General features: G+C 34.8%; 1 protein-coding gene across 3 annotated transcripts in view; it reads left to right on the top strand.

The window, feature by feature from the left end:
- Positions 1–21,219, top strand: part of LOC127554796 (neurotrimin) — a 1,375,146-nt gene that overhangs the window by 528,023 nt on the left and 825,904 nt on the right. The window lies entirely within an intron of this gene.

Here is a 21,219-nt window from a genome sequence, read left to right as displayed (position 1 = left end):
CACATTTCCTTCCCTGGAATCATGTTTTTTTTTTTTTAATCCCTGACAAAGTAGGAATACTATTCTGAGTTTTTTCATTCATCTGGAATTACCATAATTTTGGAAAACACCAGGATACTGAGAATAATGAAGGTCCTCTCATTTGTCCTCCTTAATTGCAAGAATTGCACTATACTATATTAAACTTTAGCAACATTTCCAAAGAATTAAATTCATTTCCCAAGCCCATTATTTCCTTTCCCACCAAGTACTCAAGTAGCAGTTCTTCTAAATACCAGTCTAGATGATAATTTTCTATTCATTTTGTGAGTTATCAAATAATACAGTACTATCTGAAACCCTGCACACACACACAAAAATTACATATATTCCTACCCACTGGTAGTTTATAATCTAAGAAAAGCAGTGACAAAAGAAAATAAGGAAATAGAATCTATTTGACCAAGGACTATTTAATAAATTAATACTTATGTATGTATACAACTTTACTCTCAAATAGTCATGTGAAAGGATAAATTTTAGTGCCCCAAAATAGAAGTATATAGTTAGGAGGTACAAAATAGGCCAGAGAACAATTGCAAATAGTCTGTTTGTGAGAGAAAGCTTATGTTTCATAGCTATCGATAGAAAAACAGAGCAGAGCAAGAAGGAACCAAAGTCAGAGGAGTCAAACATGTGATTCAGCAACAATAGCTGGCAACAATGAGTGTGGCCAAACCAAGTTCAAATTTAATAGGAAATACTTAACAAAATAAATGAAAATTCAGTAGAAGATAGATAATGTGTTAATATTCAGTTTTCTAAGTCAATATGATCCAAAGGAATTCTCATATATGCTCCCAGCTTCTATTTGATCAGATACCACTGATTTAGACCAACCATCTCTATCTTAGCAATGAGAGAACTGAGACACAGAGAAATGACATGGACAGAACTGGGATTAGCAACTAAATTTCTCAGGGCTCTTGCCCTTATGCCATACTTCCTTATCACCTTCCTTAGGTTTTGTAATGTTTATGCATACTATATACAAGCAGAAAGAAATGATTATATTCTCTCCACTCTCATTTTAGGTCATCTCTGTTTATATGCCCCTCTTTAGACCTCTTGAACTAAGTCAGCTGTTAAATCATTGATCTTTATTCTACACTGCTTCTCCATGTTTTGTTTTGGAGTGTGAGTGTGTGTATGTATGGGTATGAATGTGTGTGAGAGAGATGTGTATATATACATATATATATATATATTGTATATTACAAGCAACACCTACCATATCTACCAATACTTCCATCTTAGAGCACATGCCCATTGACCATCTTGAGCTAAGTAGGATACTAGAGGACCAGTACAAAAAAGAAATACAAATAATCTTTTTAGAATCATTATGATTACAAAAACAGTGAATCCTCAACTTTTGTGGGGGTAACATTGTTAGAAAATGAAAAGAAAAAATTTTTTAAAAAGCATGAATGTTGAATTGAACTTATGGGAAACTTGTGAACCTAAAACTATAATCTTTCATTAGAGATTGCCGAAAATTTACTTTTTTATATGTAATTCTTTGTGACAAAACATTAATTCTAATAATATGCACTTTTCCTAAACACAATAACAATGAAATAATCTCTAAAATAAAGTAAATAAAATAAAATTGGTAACATGTAAAACTTTTTGTCACTAGTAATTCCTAGAATTCTGACTTTTTTTTTGATAACATGTCAATTAAAAAAACAAAAACAAACTTGAGACATTACTTTAGCACTTTCTGGAACAGATTCACAAATACTTTTATTAATACAGTATTTTCCTCCTTTTTGTAGATGGTCTTTTTTTTTTCACAAAATACTTCCTGCAGATAGAAGCGCAGATATTCCAGTACAATGTTATCTAATACTTTTATTTTCTCACAACGATACATCACTGACTTTGCACACTTGGGTTTACAACCCAAAGGACTTGTATTACACTTTGGGAGCATAATTGCAACACAAAACTTAAGTTTTAAAGGTATACAATGAATACATGAGGAGCTCTTTATAACAATAGGGTAAACAAGACTAGTGAAGCACCTAGTAAAACAAACTTGAAATAAAACAAAATTGTCATAATACAAACTTCACAAGTCTAGTGCCCTTGCCCCTCCCTCCTCTATTGCACATAACCTCAAATGTAAGGATTGTAATGTAAAGTAAAAATGAGATCACTAATAAAATCACATAAATGGCATGAATGTTGAGGATTGACTGTACTAGTTTAGGAAAAAGGGATCTTGGTCAGATTTTAGAGGGAGAAGGAATCCTGCTACAGACAAAAAAATACAGGTGAACAAAAACTATCTACAAGCTTATCATGCTGTCATTACATCACCTGTCAGAACTGCTCAGAAGCTTAATCCTATTCAAGGCAAAGGCGGGGAGAGGTAAATCCAGTCTGTTCAGCAACATTAAAGACCTGCCATTCAAATTCCAGATTCCAGGGGAATTCAGAAAGGCCCCAGGGAATCTCCCCAACTGGCTCCCTTGGCAGACTGTCCCCTTTCCTAATTCTTGCCTGCTGACTTTGCCATAGAAGGGTAAAGCCCAGCATATACAGCAGCCTTAGTACCTGATGAGCCATTGAAAGAAGACCAAGTTCTAGCCTTACTCTAAAGACCCTAAGTGAATGCCTAGAAGCTGGAGTATTAGGGAATATATTTAGAGTTGATAAAGTTTAATCAGAAAATGAACTGACCTATCAGCTTTAATTCTATCTTTCAAATAAACAGGAGATATGTCATAGAAGACAACATAATCATTATAGTAAAACATTTTAAAGTGAAATTTATAGTCTCAACCAGAAAGAAAGCCAGCCCATTCGAGTGCAACTGTAAGCAGCATGAGTACCTGCAGGAATGGCAGCATTTCCCTTCTTTTTTTAAAAGAGAGCTTTGGATTTTCTAAACAATTTTTGATTGAAGTGATTCTGTATCACAGAAGAGACAAATTTAATATGATCAGTTTAACAGGGAAATGGTAGGATACATAATCAAATTCTATCAACTGACCTCCATATAATGAAAGAACTTCAGCATGCTTTTTCCTAAATTACTAACAAAATCTAAAATCTGATGAGTGTGCCATTTATAAATCCTAGGATTTTATAAAGGTTGCTTGCAATTCAAAGACTATATGATCATCTGGAGTAAATATTAGCTATAATCCAGTCCAACCTTTTCATTTCGCACATGAAGAAACAGAGATCTAGAGATTTAAGAAAATGATGTGCCAAAGTCACATACTGCATATGCAATAGTATCAGGCTTCAAAATCAGGTCTTTTGACTCCAAATCCAGGATTCTTCACTACAACAATTGCCTCCCTGACTGCAAGATACATTTACAAGATACATTTACAATTTAATGAATTAATTTACTTGTTGGATGGCATTATTTAAAAATTTAAAATAATAATTATAAATTATATAATACTTTAAGGTTTGAAAATTTATATGAGTCAATAAGTCTAGTCAACAGGCATTTATTAAACACCTCCCAACTACATAAATATATTATCATATTTGAACTTCAAAACAACTATTTTAAGAATAAGTTCTATTATTGTATCTCTTTTACAGATGAGGAAAATGAGATTGAGAATGGTTAAGTGCCTTATCGAGTTGTACAATGAGTATCTGAGGAAGAATTTGAGCTCAGGTCTTGCTAGCTAAAAGTTCAAAGTTCAATTCCTAAAAAAAAAAAAGTAATCATTAAGTTAACATTTAAATATTTATGAATGTTCACCAACACAATGGTTTTAGTTTTGTTTGGAATTAATATGGAGATTCAGATCAAAGAATGATAATAAAAATAAAAGAAAACAGAGGATTAATAAGCTAAAGGAATCTTAGAGACCTTATTTCTCAAGTTATTCATTTTGTAGGGAAAGACCATGATATCCAGAGAAAGATATTTATTTGTTCCAAGTCCCAAAAATAGTACTAAGTCACAGATCAGGTATTAGAATCTGAGTCTTTTGATTCCAACTTCAGTGCTCTAGAGTGTTCCTTCCAGTTACAGTATCAAAAAGTTAAATCTTATTTTATTTTCCAAAGAAGAGCCACCTTCTCTTTCTCCTCTCTCCCCTTTTCTACATTGAAAAAGCAAGAAAAAGAACCTCCATTAGAAATATGTATAGCTGAACAACCTCACTCTACTGAAAAAAAAATGTTTTAATCTGTAGTCCATTAATCTGTAATTCATTTCTTCTCTAGGTAATGGGCAGAATGCTTTAAAATGATTTTTCTGGAATTGTGACTGGTCATTGGGTTAATCATATAATGCTGGAGAAACTGAGGCAAGACAGAGATTAGTTTTTAATATTTTAATAGTGGAGAATTTGGGCTAGCTTGTTGGACAGGACTCATGTCCAAAAGCTGTCTGACCCCCTAGTCAGCTGAATGCGACTCTTACTCAATCATCAGTGAACAATTAATTCCAGAGACTTTTATAGAGCTCCAGCTATCAGGAAAACAAAAGCAATGGGGGGAGGCAGAACACTGAGTAAGTAGACAAGCCATAATTCCAGGAAAAGGATCATAACTTAGTCCTGACAGGATGGGGGTCAAGATAAGAAAGTTGAGAGCAGGAGATAGTGAGCAATACCCAGGCATTTGAGATAAGCCATCTGGAGTTTTATGATTCACTGGAATGTGAGAGTGGCCAGAGGTTCGAGTCCCCAGTTCTCTCAGTCCTACTGGGGCAAGGAAGTGGGGGGGGAGGGCACAACAATTCCACTGAGGACATAGCACAACAACTCAGGGAAAACAAGGTACAACAATTCAGGGAAACTGAAGCATAATAATTCAGGGAAACTGAGGCATTACAATCAGAATTCTCAAGTGTTACATAATTATTCATATTTACACTATTATTATTGTTTAAGTTGCTTTTATGATTCTGCTCACTTTGCTATGTAACAATACATCCAAGCCTTCTCAGGTTTCTCTTAAACTGTCACCATTTCTTAAAGCACAATAATATTTCTTCACATTCATTTACCATAACTTGTCAAGACATTTTCCAACTCTTCATTTCCTAATTATTTTTCTAATTATTTATCATCATGATATTTTTGTGCATATGGAGGGACCAAATGCTTCTTAAGAACTTTCCTATTCAAAGACAATAGGATCTTAACATCATCCAAAGAGAGGATGCATATGTGTTTATTATTATTATGATAGAACAACACATATGTGATTCACTTAAGTATTTTTAACTTAATTATTTAAGTAGAGATTTAGAAGAAATTTCGAATATAATGCTACTTGACATTATTTAAAGTTAAAATTTACAAGTCTAATGATTCTATTCTGGCCAGTTCTGGTTTAGGTGCTACAAAGGTCTACTAAAAAGCCACAATTTTTTTTTTTTTTAAGATCCAAGGCATTATCTTTCGAGATTCATCAAGGACAATTGCCCTGAAGTTCTAGAATCAAAGAGTAAAATAAAAATTGAAAAAAACCCACAGATCACCTCCTGAAACGATTCCAAAACAAATACTCTGAGGAATATTATAGCCCAAAATCCAGATCTCCCAATTCAAAGAGGAAATACTTCAAGCAGGCATAGAAAACATTGTGAGTCAAGTCATAGTCAGGACTACACAAGATTTGGTGACTTTTGCATTAAAAGTGCAGAGTATTTGGAATATGATATTCTAGAAAACAAGGGAGCTAAATTATAACCAATAATCCCCAACCCAGCAAAATGTGACTGTAATACTTCAGGAAGAAAATAGATATTTAATGAAATAGAGGACTTTCAAGCATTCCTGATGAAAAGAGCAGAGATGAATAGAAAATCTGACATTTAAACACAAAAGAGAAGCCTAAAAAAATTAACATGAAAGAGAAATCCTAGGGACACAATAATATTAACATATTTATATTCCTATATGAGAAGATGATACATGTAAACCCTAAGAACTTTTCCATTATTAGGGCAATTAAAAGAAGTTTGCATAGACAGAGGATATGAATATGAATTGATTATTCAAAAAAAGAGAGGGATGGAAAAGAGGGATGCAGTGGGAGAAAGAAAATGGAAGAAGTAGAAAGGAGAATTTTTTTTCCCATAAAAGAAGTACACAAGGAAGAACTTTTATGATGGAGAGGAAAATGAGGTCATGGCAGGAAATGCTTGAACCTTATTCCAATTGTAAATGGTTTAGAGGGAAGAATATATACATATATGTGTATATATATATACATATATGTGTATATATATGCATATATACACATATATGTATATATATATATATATATACACATATATGTATATATACATATATGTATATATACATATATATATATGTATATATATATATATATATATATATATATATATAACATATACATACACAAAAATAGGAGGGAAGAATACGTATGTACACAATTCATATTTATATTATATATGCATACACATATACACTCAGTTGCATATTGAAATGTAACTTACCCAATAGGGGAACAGCAGGATACTTAAGGGGAGGACAGATTAGTGGAGCCAGTGTTTGGAAGCAAAATGAACTTTTGAGGAGGAACAGGATAAAAAGAGACAACAAGAGGAAGAAAATGAAATGGGGGAAATACAAGGTTAATAATTAAACTGTAAGTAGGAATGGAATGAGCAGAAATAAGAATTTGACATTTTGTTTACAAGAGATACTCTTGAAAAAGAAAGACACATACAGAGTTAAAAATTAAGGGCTGAAGCAGAATGTAATATGCTTCAGCTGAAGTAAAAAAAAAAAAAAGAGGAAGGGGTATCAATCATGATCTCACACAAAGCAAGAAGCAAAAATGGACCTAATTAAAAGAGATAATCAAAGAAACTTTATTTTGCTTAAATGTACCATAGAAAATGAAGTAATATAAAAAATTTACAGCAAGTTTCTCTTATAAATACCTCATTTCTCTAATGTATACTGAGTATAGAAGTGAATTAAATTCATAAAAAAATAAGAATCATTCTTCAAGTGATAAATTGTAAAAAGATATAAATATGCAGTTTTCAGCAGAAGAAATAAAAATTATGGTCATATAAAATGCTCTAAATCACTATTGATAAGAGAAAAGGAAAATTAAAACAACTATAAGTACTATCTCACATCTATCACAAATGATAAATGCTAGAGGACTTGAAGACAAAATAGGTACACTAATGATTTATTGGTGGAGTTGTGAACTGGTCCAACCATTATGGGAAATAATTTGGAACTATGCCCAGAAGGCTATAAAACAATGCATATTCTTTGACACATTAATGCCACTACTAAGTCTGTATCATAGAGGTCATGAGAAAAAGGAAAAAGACCAACATATAGAAAAATATGTATAGCATCTCTTTTTTGTAGTAATAAAGAATTAAAAATTGAGGTATTGGTTATAAAGAATTTGAAAGAATATTACTGTGTCATAAGATATGACAAGATGGATAATTATAGAAAAACATGGCAAGGCCTATATGTACTGATGAAAATTAAAGTAAGAATAACTAGGATATCATTGTGCATTTTAACAGCAATGTGATCATAATGATCAACTATGAAAGACTTATCTACTCTGATCAAAACAATAACTCAAGACAATCCCAAAAAGCTTCATATTGAAAAAATGCTGATGAATTCTGAGGGTAAATTATAATATAATTTTCGCACTTTATTTTCCTTGTTTTTTTTTTTAATTGTAGCTATTATGGAAATATGCTCTTCATGATTTGAGAAATGAATAATTGGTATCATATTGCTTGCCTTCTAAGTAGATAGGAGAGGTTGTGGGAGGGAGAAAAAATTGAAACTCAAAATTTAAGAAGAGAAAATGTTAGAAAATAAAAAATTAAATTTAGAAAAATAAAATTTAAACTTATTGATGGATTTGAACCCAGGACTTTGTAACTTAATATCCATTGATCTATTTACTATATCAAGCTGCCTCCCGTATGTAATAAATAATCTCGTTAATCAAAAACTATGGAATAAGAAGTTCAATTAAATTCATTTTAACACACTTTTACTTTATAGATGATATGTAAAATAATTATGCCAGGTACCAGATATATAGAGATGAAAAAGAAAATTCTAATCCTTCAAAAACCTTAAAATAAAATATGGGGGTTTGGCATGTCTATAGGCACATTGGACCAAAAAAAAAAAAATCAGAAGTGATTGAGGAAAAATTTGATTTGCAAGAGCTTACTTTCCACTAAGGAAATAATCAAAGATTCAGGAAAGAAATACTTGAACTAAGCCTTGAAGGAAGAGGATTTCCATAGGCAAAAATATAGATAAAATGCACCCCAGTGTGGTTGAATGGAGGTAAGAAAGGTATTAGTAATATTTTTAGTACAAATTTAAAGTGTATAAAGATGAATATTTTAAAACAAGTTTATAAAATTATGTTGAACCCAAATTAGCAAATCCTTCATTAGCAAAATGGGCCTAACAAAAGCACTTATTTTACAGAATTATTGTGCAGATCAAATGAGATAGCATATATTGTAAACCATAAAGGAATATACGAATCTGAGGCATTGGTAATTTGTTATTAATTTTAAATTATATACCACGGATCAATTCATTCCATTATTTATAAATATATCTTGTAATAAGCTCTAAATATTAGAAATTAGTATACTGGCCAGCCTGTCATTGAAATTTGTTGATCTGGGAAATGATGTGCTCAGACCTGTGAACTAGGAAAATAATTCTGGCAACTTTGTGAAAAGTAGACTGGAAACGGAGAGACTGGTGGTAGGGAAATCCAGGTAGGAATTTATTACTATAGTACAGGAGAGAAAAGACAAAGGACTGAGCTAAAATAATAACATTATGAATAAAGAAAAGGAAGAGCATGGAAAGATACTCTGGAAAAAATGATGAAATGTGGCTACTAATTAGATGTGGTAGGTAAAACAGAGGGAAAATTCAAATATGACTGAGGTTTTGATCCTATATAAATGTCAGGATGATAGTGCCTTCATTTGAAATACAGAATTAGGAACAAGGAGGGAATTTGGAGTGTAGTATTATGAGTTCCTTTTTTTCTAAGTATTAAGTTTAAGGTGTCACTGGAACATGCAGATAGACAATCCAGCAGACAGGTAGATGTAGTGTTAAAACTCAAAGGATATATTGGGAGGGGTTATATAAACTTTCATGTTATCCACATAGAGGTAATGATTAAACAAATGGTTAAAAGTTGACATGAAAAATAATGTAAAGGAGAGGAAGTGATCTTAGGTCATATAAGCTTGAAGGATACCTATGCTTAAGGGATAGAAAAATGAGGAAGCAGTGAAGGAAACTGAGAAATGTTTCTTCCCCTGCCATTAGGGACATATCCAGGAAAGAAGAGTAAAATTAAACAATCCACCCCAAATGTTCATAGGGACTATTTGTGTCTGATATGTGGCAGAACATTCTGAGATTGTATTGGTCTGATCAGCCATAATCGAGTCAAAAGAGTAATCACATAATAAAGTACATCTTTTCTTTTTTCTCTCTTCTCTTCTCTTCTCTTGTCTTCTCTTCTCTTGTCTTCTCTTCTCTTCTCTTGTCTTCTCTTGTCTTCTCTTCTCTTCTCTTCTCTTCTCTTCTCTTCTCTTCTCTTCTCTTCTCTTCTCTTCTCTTCTCTTCTCTTCTCTCTCTCTCTCTCTCTCTCTCTCTCTCTCTCTCTCTCTCTGTCTCTCTCTCTCTCTGTCTCTGTCTCTCTCTGTCTCTGTCTCTGTCTTTCTCTCTCTGTCTCTCTCTCTGTCTCTCTCTACCTCTCTCTGTCTCTCTGTCTCTCTCTCTGAATCTGTCTCTGTCTCTCTCTTCTCTCTGTGTGTCGCTTTCTCTCTCTCTCTCTCTCTCTCTCTCTCTCTCCTCTCTCTCTCTTCTCTCTGTCTCTCTCTCTCTCTCTCTCTTCTCTCTCTCTTCTCTCTGTCTCTCTCTCTCTCTGTCTCTCTCTCTCTCTGTCTCTGTCTCTCTCTGTCTCTGTCTCTGTCTTTCTCTCTCTGTCTCTCTCTCTGTGTCTCTCTGTCTCTCTCTGTCTCTCTGTCTGTCTCTATCTCTGTCTCTGTCTCTCTCTGTCTCTGTCTCTCTCTCTTTGTCTCTCTCTGTCTCTGTCTCTGTCTCTCTCCATCTCTCTGTCTCTGTCTCTGTCTCTTCTCTCTCTCTCTCTCTTTCTTTTTGTCTCTCTCTCTGTCTCTCTGTCAACCTAAGTAATATATACTTGGTCTCACAAAATTTCATTTGGGAAGCTTCCTCGGATTTTCAAAAATGTGAAGGAAACACATAGGATCATAGTCAGGGAAGTTGTTATTATTGAAAATTAAAGTTTCAGTAACCTCTTTTGCATAAGCTTTTCTTTAGGCAATGTTTCCCAATCTGCATTAGATTGCCCTTTACAAATAAACACAATTTCTCTCATTGAGATTAAGTGTCATCTAACTTGAGAAGATTACAGCCCTTATTCCTACATTCTTCCTGGCCATCATTCTGCATAAACATACCCACATATATGCGTACATATGTGTGCATATTATATATAAAATATTATATTCCATTGGAAATGAATAGGATTCCATTCTATTGAATTCATTTGAAATGAAGGCGATTACCATTCTGCTAGTCACCCCGGGCCAAAATCTCCCAGTCATTTTTGGCTATTTCCATTCCCTCATTTACATATATTTACATATATACACACATGCAGTAATACACATATACAGATATGAGTAGGGGAGAGGAGTCCTGAAGGCCATCCACCAACCTTAACCTGTCCTGCTATTTAGGTGTCCTACATATATATTTGTAATATACCAGGTCCAGAGCCAGAGTTGCTCTTCCGCCCTTCCCCCTTCCCCCTTGCTATTAAGCTCAGATCTGATCCCTGTCACAGGAGTATCAGTTAGGGAAAGAGAAATGGGAGAGAACTCACAAAAGAGCAACACACATGATTAAAAGGCTGGAGGGATTGACTTGTAAGATAAGATTAAAAGACCTAAATATTTATCTTTTGGCTAAGCTGGGACTGTGGGACAGTCAGGATAACCATCTACAAATATTTGTTGGGTATAATCACCTCAGACCAAGCCATGTCCCTCCCCACTGAAGCATACACATGACTCCATGGGCAAATCGATGCCAGCTGTCAGAACAGAAAGAAGTTTGACAGGTGGAGGCTGTGGTAGCACAAGCAGCCAGCTGGATGCTAACTCTGCCATTGCTGACACAACCCTCAGGGACTGTGAACTCACTTGTAGCTGTGGCTTCAGAAATGCAGTGCCCTAAAATCCCGTACTGCTCTTCAGAGGAAGTAGTTCATATGCTAGAGAGTTTTCTTCAGTGGAAAAAATAACCACTTATTTACATGCAATCAGGAAAGTTCTATGTACATCAATTATATCAAATATAAAGAGTTAGTCAATTGATTTGAATAAAACCATAAGCTAGATGTCTGGCTTAGCTCTCATTCTCTCAGTCTAGATGTATTCCAGGTGAGTAACACTATCACTTTACTAGCCTGAACCCTCCCTTCCTAACTTGAAACTTTACCTTTTTTTAAGGCTCCTTAGGTCTCTTAAGGTGTAATGCCAGAGAAACTGAGGAAAGATAGAGATTCAAGAGTTTTTAATATTTTATTTGAAAGCGAGAGATTTACTGGGACTAAATGGATCCATGATTTGGTCCCAGGGCTGAATGAGACTATCGTCTCCAAGAATCCAGCCAACAATGTGAGTTCTCAATGACCTATATACATATGGGTCAGACTCAAGGATAGACTGAGGCAGGGACAGAGTCAGAGTACTAAGAGTGGGAACGGGACTCTGATGGGGTAGGGGGAAGGCATCAGAGATGACATAATGGGGGGAGACACCCCGGACATGGGGAGAGTCATTTTGATAAGACGGTATCTGATATACCGATAGTTTGGAATGGGGAGAGGCATTTTGATATTCTAAAATACAAAATCTTTTATCCTTATCAAATATTCTAATGATTAAGAGGGAGGGGTGGTTTTGTACGATTGAGCAGAACAATTAGGGAAACTGAGGCAGGACAATTTAGGGAAACTGAGTCAGGATACTTAGGGAAACTGAGTCAGGATAATAAAAGAGAACTGTGGCACAACATTTCATATACTCTCTCTTCTGAATATTCAAATCATTGAATTACCTTCTTCTAAATAGGTCTTAGCACCATAATTTTGACCAACCCTATGTAAAGCAAATAAACCAAAATAAAACTAGAAAAATGTAAGGACGTATGGCAAGAACAAGTCTCTCCCTGATAACCCCAGAGTTAATCAGCATTACAAAAGGCTCCCTATTGCAAACATAACAGATCCTCTGCAGTTCACAGCATTTCAGCCAGAGAATCCAGTTTGAGATGGACAATTCACTGTAGTCATTTGTGCATTTAACTCAGCCTCTGCTTATACAGGGAGTAGCAGTGCTCAAGATAGTCCTGCTGCCCATCCTAAGAGGGGAATCCCAAGTCTTTCAGGGACTGCAAAAAGGGGAAGAAGAGGGCCTGGAGTAGCTCCACCTGTCCCCTCTTTATAGAACAGGAACTGCTACTAGGATCCAGATTTCTGAGCAGATAATGCACAGTTAGACCAAGGCAGGTAACCCCGAATTTTAGAGGCCTGATACCAGAGGTCCTTTGAGAATGCTGAAATACTAATTAAGGAACTGGGCTTACCGGAGTGGAGAAATAGATCAGAGAGACTGCCAGTCTTGAGACAGGTGTCTGATTTCTGCTTGTTTCTAAAAAAATAATCCCCAAAACTGAGTCTGCTAGGACAATTCCAGCAGAATAAGGGGTTTCAAAGTTAAAACATAACCAGCAAATCATAGTCCAGTAATTTTAAGCAAGGAGTTAAAACAAAAAGAACTGTTTAAAGGATTTCTAGAAAAATACACCAGTTTCCCCAATTTTCCTATCTCTTCCCCCCCCACACACTTCTTTTTCCTCATGGAATTATCAAATAATCATACCACATATAAATCCCAAGAGTGAATCAAATTCCTATACATAACAGACTAGTACAATAAGTTTCCTAAAAATCCTTCAAACATACAGCAATAGTTACACAGTTTTAACAAATCTATCCCAAATTTTAACACACAGTAATAGATGGCCCAGTCATGGTTTCTAAATTCCCCCTTATCAATCCATCAGGAGTAAGGGACAAAGCTTCATTCAAAACTGCTTCAGGCTGGGCACCGGAGGAGACTTTCAGTCCATGCAGGGATAGGTGTGGTATGGCCTGGTGTGCTGGCAATCAAAGCTGATCTAGGTCCCAGAAGCAAGTCAATACCTGTAATGTGACCAAAATCTAGAACAACAACAACCAAAAAAAACAAAAAACATAAACCTAACAAATAAAGGTTAGAAGTGTGAGATAGAAAGACTTGGTTCACAAGACTCTGCAAGATGTGCAGAGGCCATAGCAGATTGGCCAGCAGCTTCCTATGTGAAGAAATGCTCGTCTCACAGGCAAAAGGCTGTCAGCTATCGTCCCCACAAATATCAGTTATGTCTCACTGTGCTAATTGTCCTCTCTTATTTAGAAACCTTTAAAAACCTGAATATCCACAGACACAAATATTCAGTAACAGATAGATGACCAGGGTAAATACTCATTTGCCAAGTATTTAGGATATAATGATTACATATTGGTATGTAGGTTGGAAACAGCAAGGTATGACATAATTGAATTGCATTAATAGTTTCTATTGACCATTGCTCTGATCATAGAAATCAGTCACAGGAGGAAAAAAAGCAGGGATACAGTTATAACATAACATAAGCAGTTAAAACTTAACTTTCAGCAAAACAGGATAAAATAGCTTTAATTCATTTTTACTCCAGTAATTGTCCCATTAACTGTCAGAGGGGGGAGCTTTAAATAGCATTATCTATAAGCCCAAGAAATTTTACCTCCAATAACAAATACCATTAACCGAAGTTTCAGATAAATACTGAACAGGTATTTACCATAACTTTATATTTATAACAGTAATAATTTCTCATTAAGTTCACTTCTTTTATATCTAAGTAGTTTCATAAGTGAACATAATGTATACAAATCATTTTGCTTTAAAGTACCCAATACATAGACAAATATCCCAAATTGCATATTTCCCATAACAGAAACATTTTCAAAATGACAAAAGAGAAAAAAAAAAACTATTATTTTCCAGAGGCTCTTTAAAATAACCTCAGGCTAACTCAATACAATCAATTAAAACTTAGATAGACTATACTATACAGTATATCCTAATACCACATAAAAGAATCCAAGAGATTCTTAAAAATATTAAATTTTTAGAAATGCCATAATCTTATATTGATAACAGTAAGAAATTTGTTTCAGTAAGTTCACATGTTATCTTTCATATTTAACAAACATTTTCAAAAGGACAAAAAAAAAACTATTATTTTCAGAAGCCATTTAAATGATGGGTGTGACTTCAGGCTACAATCAATTAAAGTTATACAGAATACCCAATTCTGATGTGGTTTAGGTTTTGGGGTTCCATTCTTCAATTCCACATAAAAGAATCTGAGAGATTGTTAAAAATATCAATTAAATTTTTAGAAATAGTCCTACCAAATTATAGTCCATCAATTAACTTACAAGCAGGCCTATCTCTTGAAATCATTTGCCAAAGCCAAGCCTTTGCAGAAAGAGGATGGAATACGCTTAGTGAAGGAGGGGGGAGGATTCCATGTGGCTGCCCTTCCCCCCACTCCACTTTCAAGAGGCAGGGGGGAGGGAAGGCGAGCCCTTTACTCCTTACCCCACCCAACTTAAGATTCATAATACAGTGGATAGATAAATGATTTCATAAAACCCACATGTCCAGCAAAGCTGGATTTAAAGCATAACTTAAAAGGTTATAATATAGGTAACAAACTCTGAACCAAATTAAATACAGCTTTAAATTCCCAATAATATAAAACTGCTTTTGCTATCATATTTCAAATTATGAATTTCACTAAACAGCCTAGTTTCTTTCTCTCCCTCTGGCCCCATGTGGCCATTATTCCCAATGGATTTTTCCTAAGCTCCAATTTTGGCCAGAGTTGGAGCCTTCAGAAAAGTCAGACCCTTTTTACTATATACTTTACCTAATTAGAGATACATGACCTCTTTTAGGCAAGTTAACAGAACTTCACTTTAACAAGTTTTTAAGATCTTATACTCAAAGATAACCAAATCTAGCCTGCATGGGCAACAGTAAAATTATTTCCCACAATTTTAAAACTGCCCAAAAGAATACTCAGACCAAATCTGGCGTGCAAAGGCAATAGTAAAATTATTTCCCACAATTTCAGGATCATTCCAAAATTAGTAATCAAATGTTTTCTCCAGCCTGAGTTTCCATCAGATAAGGTTTTATTGCTCTTTCCCTTAGAAATCCTATTAGCTAGTTTTGAAAACTGCTTGAAAGAAAAAAAAATCTGCCAGTTTTAAAAATACTTACAAATTAGTGCAACAAGTTAAAAATTTAAAATCACAAGCAAATTTTATATCAAGTACAGTTGCAACATTGAAATAACCAATTCCCAAATTTCTTAATCATTTTTCTTTAACCTTTCCTTAAACCTTCTTTAACTGACAGAACAGACAGTCACACAGAACACACAACACATAGACATAGACTATGCAGTTATAACATTAAACAAAACATTTAACACACATAATCAGCGAATGCCCAAAAAGGTGCTCAGAATCAGATCAGACCAGTTGTGTCTTAGGAGACACGAAACCAGAGGGATCATCCAGCATCCTGGAATGTTACCCATCTCAGAATTTGTGCCCATCAGCATTTCATTATTTTGAGAATCCAGATGCTAGCACAGACAGACAGAACAGGTAAACAAATAAGACATCCAGACTTACTCTCCTGTGGCCGAAATGGAGTGTCCACCATTGGGCTTCAGGCATGGTTATGGCTGAAAACTGCTTTCTTTCCTGGAGACTCTGGAAACAAATCCAGAGGGCCAGCCTTTCCAGACCAAGAACTCAGCTCTCCAGATACCCTGAGTGGAGACCCGAATGTCTCTATTCTCTAAGCCTGCTCTCATTTTCTAATATCTCAATGGGAAGCCTCCAAAATGTAATGCCAGAAAAGCTGAGGCAAGATAGAGATTAGAGAGTATTTAATATTTTATTTGAAAGGGAGAGATTTACTGGGACCAAATGGATCCATGGTTTAGTCCCAGGGCTGAATGAGGCTATCGTCTCCAAGAATCCGATCAACAATGTGAGTTCTCAATAACATATACATGTGGCTTAGACACAGGGGGTAGACAGAGGCAGGGACGAAGTCAGAGTGCTAAAACCGGGAACAGGACTCTGACAGGGTGGGGTGAGACACTGGAGATGGGATGACATAATGGGGGGAGGCACCCCAGAGATGGGGAGAAGCATCTTGATAAGATCTGATAGCTTGGGATGGGGAGAGGCATTCTGATACTCTAAAATATAACATCTTTTATCCTTATCAAATATTCTGATGATTAAGAGAGAGGGGAGGTTTTGCAGGATTGAGTAGAACAATTATATACTGAGGCAGAACAATTAGAGAAACCGAGGCAGGACAATTTAGGGAAACTGAGTCAGGATAATTAGGGAAACTGAGTTAGGATAATAAAAGAGAACTGTGGCACAACAAAGGAAATTGTATCTTGCCTTTCCCTTACAGAGAAAGAAGGAAATTTTCTCTCCCAGGTTTTCCATTGTCTTTTAAAGCCAAAGGACTATCAGCCTTAAATCTTCAGTTAGGAAAGGGCAAAGCACAAATTCTTTTCAAAAGTTGAATTAAAAAAAAAAAACACCAACCCTCAATAATACATATTAATCATTTGTCACAAAAATCAAGCATTGAGCTAAGCATCAAGGATAGGAAGATGAAAAATAACAGTATGTGCCCACAAGGAGTTTAAAACCAAGCTTAACATCTTCTGCTTACCTGGTTACATTAAAATACAGTCCTTGCCACTCACAAGACATCAAACATTCAGCATGTATACTAAAATGACTCATCTAGCACAAAGAGGAAATACTTTTTTAATAAAAATTCTCTGTGCTTTAAACCACTAAGATAAAAAAAAGAAAGGACAAATTAAACTGAATTATTACATAGTCTTAGAGATATGAGTCTTTCCCCAGGGAAAAAAATGCAGATGCATGTCTGGAGCTATCCTTTAAAGTAGATTGAATAAGGCACTGGAAAGAGAATAATGTTTTAATTCTGTGAAGCACCCAAAGTCAGTATGACCCTGGAGCTAAATTTTCAATTCATTTCAATTTAGCAAACATTTACTAAGCACCTATTGTGTGCAAGGCTCTGAGTGTAATAATAGGGAGATACCAATATTAGATAAGACAAGTCCCCATTCCATGGGGATCATTGTCTAGAAAGAATATGAGATACAAATAAAAATAATAATAATACAATTACATTATTTGGGGCTTAGCTCAAAACAAAGTGCTTTGCACATAGTAAGTGCTTAATAAGTCACCATATGAAGCAAATTGACTTGGAAATGCTTTGTTAGAGTTAGATAGAATGAGTTAATAAAGAATATGCCAAACCAACCTCTTTCCTTTTTCCATAAATTAACTGGATTAGCAAAAGGGCATAGTATAAATGTGAAATATCTTGATTTAAGCAAAGAGTTTTTAAAAGTGTCTCAAGATATTATTGTAGTAAGAACAAAATATGGAGTGTAGGGAGTAGTAAATGTTATTGTAATTAAACTATGTAATCCAAAAGGTAGTCATTAATGGATCACAATAACCCAGAAGATCTAAACTGAACTGACTGAAAATATTGTCTTTGTTTCAGCTCTGTTTTTTTTCACTCAGTGGCTTAAATGAAGGCATGCATATTTTGCTTATCAAATATGAAATGGGAAGGGACATATCGGAAAAGACAAAGTCTAAAATGACCTACATTTGCTAATATAAAAGTGATTAAAATTATGTTAGAGTTCCCCAAGATCAGTTGCTGGAGTACAGATTGGGGGAAGCTTGGCTAGACAATGGTTCATGAAAAAAAGAATTGAAGGTCTTAACAATCCATAAGTTCAAAAGTCAATCTCTTGATCATAAAGCATTTATTTCAATTAAGTACATTCCAGGCTCCATTCTGTGTTCTAATGAGACAAAAAACAAAGTGAATCAGTTCAGCTCTCAAGGAGGCAAAAAAGCTCATGGAATCTTAGATTCACCTAATAGAAATTGAGCATTCAGACTGAGTCAGTAGGTAATCCAACTGTATTCTGTCATGGTCACACTATTTTTGGAGTGTTTTGTTCAGTTCTTAATACCATATTTTAACAAGAACATTGAGAAAATGGAGTGAATCCAGAGGAGGGCAATGAGCCCGATGAAAAACTTGGCAAGCACGCCACAGGAGGATTGGAATAGAGGTGGTTACCCTGAAGAAGAAAAGAATTAGGTTGAGGAGTGCATGATATCTATCTTCAAGTATCTAAAGATTTTAGGTGTTATGTTTAAGGATGAATAGACCTGTTTTCCTTGCTTCTGGATAGCAAAACTAGGACATAAGAATGGAAGTTTTAGAGATATGGGTTTCAAGACAAAAAAAAAATCTGCCTCAACAGTTAGTGAATTGGTTATTGATGGAGTTTTTCACATGAAGGCTGGATGACTATTTGTTACAAGCTGATTACTAGTCAGAAATGAGTTGCACTGAATGATTTTCAAGATTAGAATTTTCCAATTCTAATACATGGAACTTTGTGACTTGGGTTTTCAGGTCAAGCCACATTAATAATATGGAATTTCAGTGAAACTCTAAAGGTTAGGTAGTAATTCAACAGCAGGTGATAATGTTGAAGATGATGATAGCCAAATTATATATTTTTTAAGACTTCAAAAGCATATATATTATAACTCTTCATGGTAGGGTTGTTTGTCCCCATTTTACAGATGAAAAAAACTGAGTCTAGGAAAAGATAAATGTGATTTGTTTGAGGTCATGTAACATGTAAGGATGAGAAGCATGATTTTGATGAAATGCAAATGATGAGGTTAATGGTAGTTGTGGTGAGGTGGGAGAATTGGGGTGGGAAATCTCCTCTGGTTGGAGGTGAAGGTCCTATGCAAAAGAATTGGCAAACCCAAAATCTGTGTGGCAAACGGGATTTATTAGCACTGAGAAGCCAATTGCTAAAAAGACAGACTTCTTAGTCAAAAGGTCCTATTAGGAAGATAACAAAGGTTAACACTGAGAAGAGAATATCTTCACCAGTAGGCAAAAAGTCCTGGAAGGAAACTGTCTTTCTTGGCAAGCATAATCCTGTTTAGGATTTCTGCAAAGCTATCTGGGCATGTAGCCTATATATACATATATATATATATATATATATATATATATATATATATATATATATATATATATATATATATATATATATATATATATATATATATATATAGGGTCTTGCTTTGATCTTTGCCTCAGAGATGGGGCCAACTCTTGAGAGACTGATTTTCAATTCGATTGCAAATTGAATGAGATTACTTAACTGAGAGTTTGAGCCACTGAGGGTTGTTTATGGCAATTCAATGGAGGGTGATTGACCAAAATCTCCAATTGAATGAAACCACTTAACTGGGACTTTGCAGGATTTTCCCAGGGTCTGAGAGTCGCTGGGGGACCTCACCAAGGGGATAGAGTTTACATCTGAGGGCCCCCCAAAAGATCTCAGTTTATGTCAATTTGAACTTATAATTTCTTCATTCCAAGTTCAGCACTCTGTCCAGAAAATTATATGGAACAACATGAATATAGAGACAGAAAATGCAGCTATTCATCATATTTCTTAAAGAAGCAGAAATATCTGGAATATGTGGTAAACTGTAAAATAGGTTAGAAAGGTACGGTGAGCTTGTGGTACAGTTCCTTAAATGCCAGGAAAAGTATTTTGACTCTACTTAGTAGGTATTCAGAAGCCTTTGAAGGTTTTTTAAATAGAGAAATGACATGTATAATTATTCTGACAGGGGCATGAAGGATAGATTAGAATGGGGGAATGTAGAATTGGGAATATTTGCAATTGCAATACTCTATATGAATGGAAATGAGAGCTTTTCTACAGTGGTAGCAGTGGCAATACAAAAATGGAAAAATTAATTGTAGATACAGAATCAACAGAATTTGGCAACTGATTGGATATGAGAGCTTACCAAAGTTTCAATTAAGAAAAAGCAGATGAATGGTAGTGACCCTAAAAAATTTTAAAATAAAAAAGTAGAGGAGGATAACTTAAAGAGATGATTTGCAAATATAATCAAGCAGTCTATATGCATTTAGTGAATATCTGCTATGTGCCAAATATTGTGCAAAATGTTCCTATGCTTAAAAAAAGCTCACATTCTAATGGGGGAGACAATATGTAAAAACCTGTGTACAATCAGAATCTATAAAGGATGCTTTTTTTAAAAATTTTTTTTTATTTTTTATTTTTTTTTGATATTACCCAATTCCCTTCCTTTTATTTTTTTTTTAATTTTTATTTAATAATTACTTTATATTGACACTCGTTTCTGTTCCAATTTTTTTCCCTCCCTCCCTCCACCCCCTCCCCTAGATGGCAAGCAGTCCTTTATATGTTGGATATGTTGCAGTATATCCTAGATACAATATATGTTTGCAGAACCGAACAGTTCTCTTGTTGCATAGGGAGAATTGGATTCAGAAGGTATAAATAACCTGGGAAGAAAAACAAAAATGCAGATAGTTCACATTCGTTTCCCAGTGTTCTTTCTTTGGGTGTAGCTGCTTTTGTCCGTCATTTATCAATTGAAACTCAGGTCTCTTTGTCAAAGAAATCCACTTCCATCAAAATATGTCCTCATACAATATCGTTGTCGAAGTGTATAATGATCTCCTGGTTCTGCTCATTTCACTTAGCATCAGTTCATGTAAGTCTCGCCAGTCCTCTCTGTATTCATCCTGCTGGTCATTTCTTACAGAACAATAATATTCCATAACATTCATATACCATAATTTACCCAGCCATTCTCCAATTGATGGGCATCCATTCATTTTCCAGTTTCTAGCCACTACAAACAGGGCTGCTACAAACATTTTGGCACATACAGGTCCCTTTCCCTTCTTTAGTATTTCTTTGGGATATAAGCCCAATA

The sequence above is a fragment of the Antechinus flavipes genome, chromosome 3, assembly GCF_016432865.1.
Source record: "Antechinus flavipes isolate AdamAnt ecotype Samford, QLD, Australia chromosome 3, AdamAnt_v2, whole genome shotgun sequence".
Taxonomy (NCBI): domain Eukaryota; kingdom Metazoa; phylum Chordata; class Mammalia; order Dasyuromorphia; family Dasyuridae; genus Antechinus; species Antechinus flavipes.
This window is presented reverse-complemented; position numbering and strand designations above follow the sequence as displayed.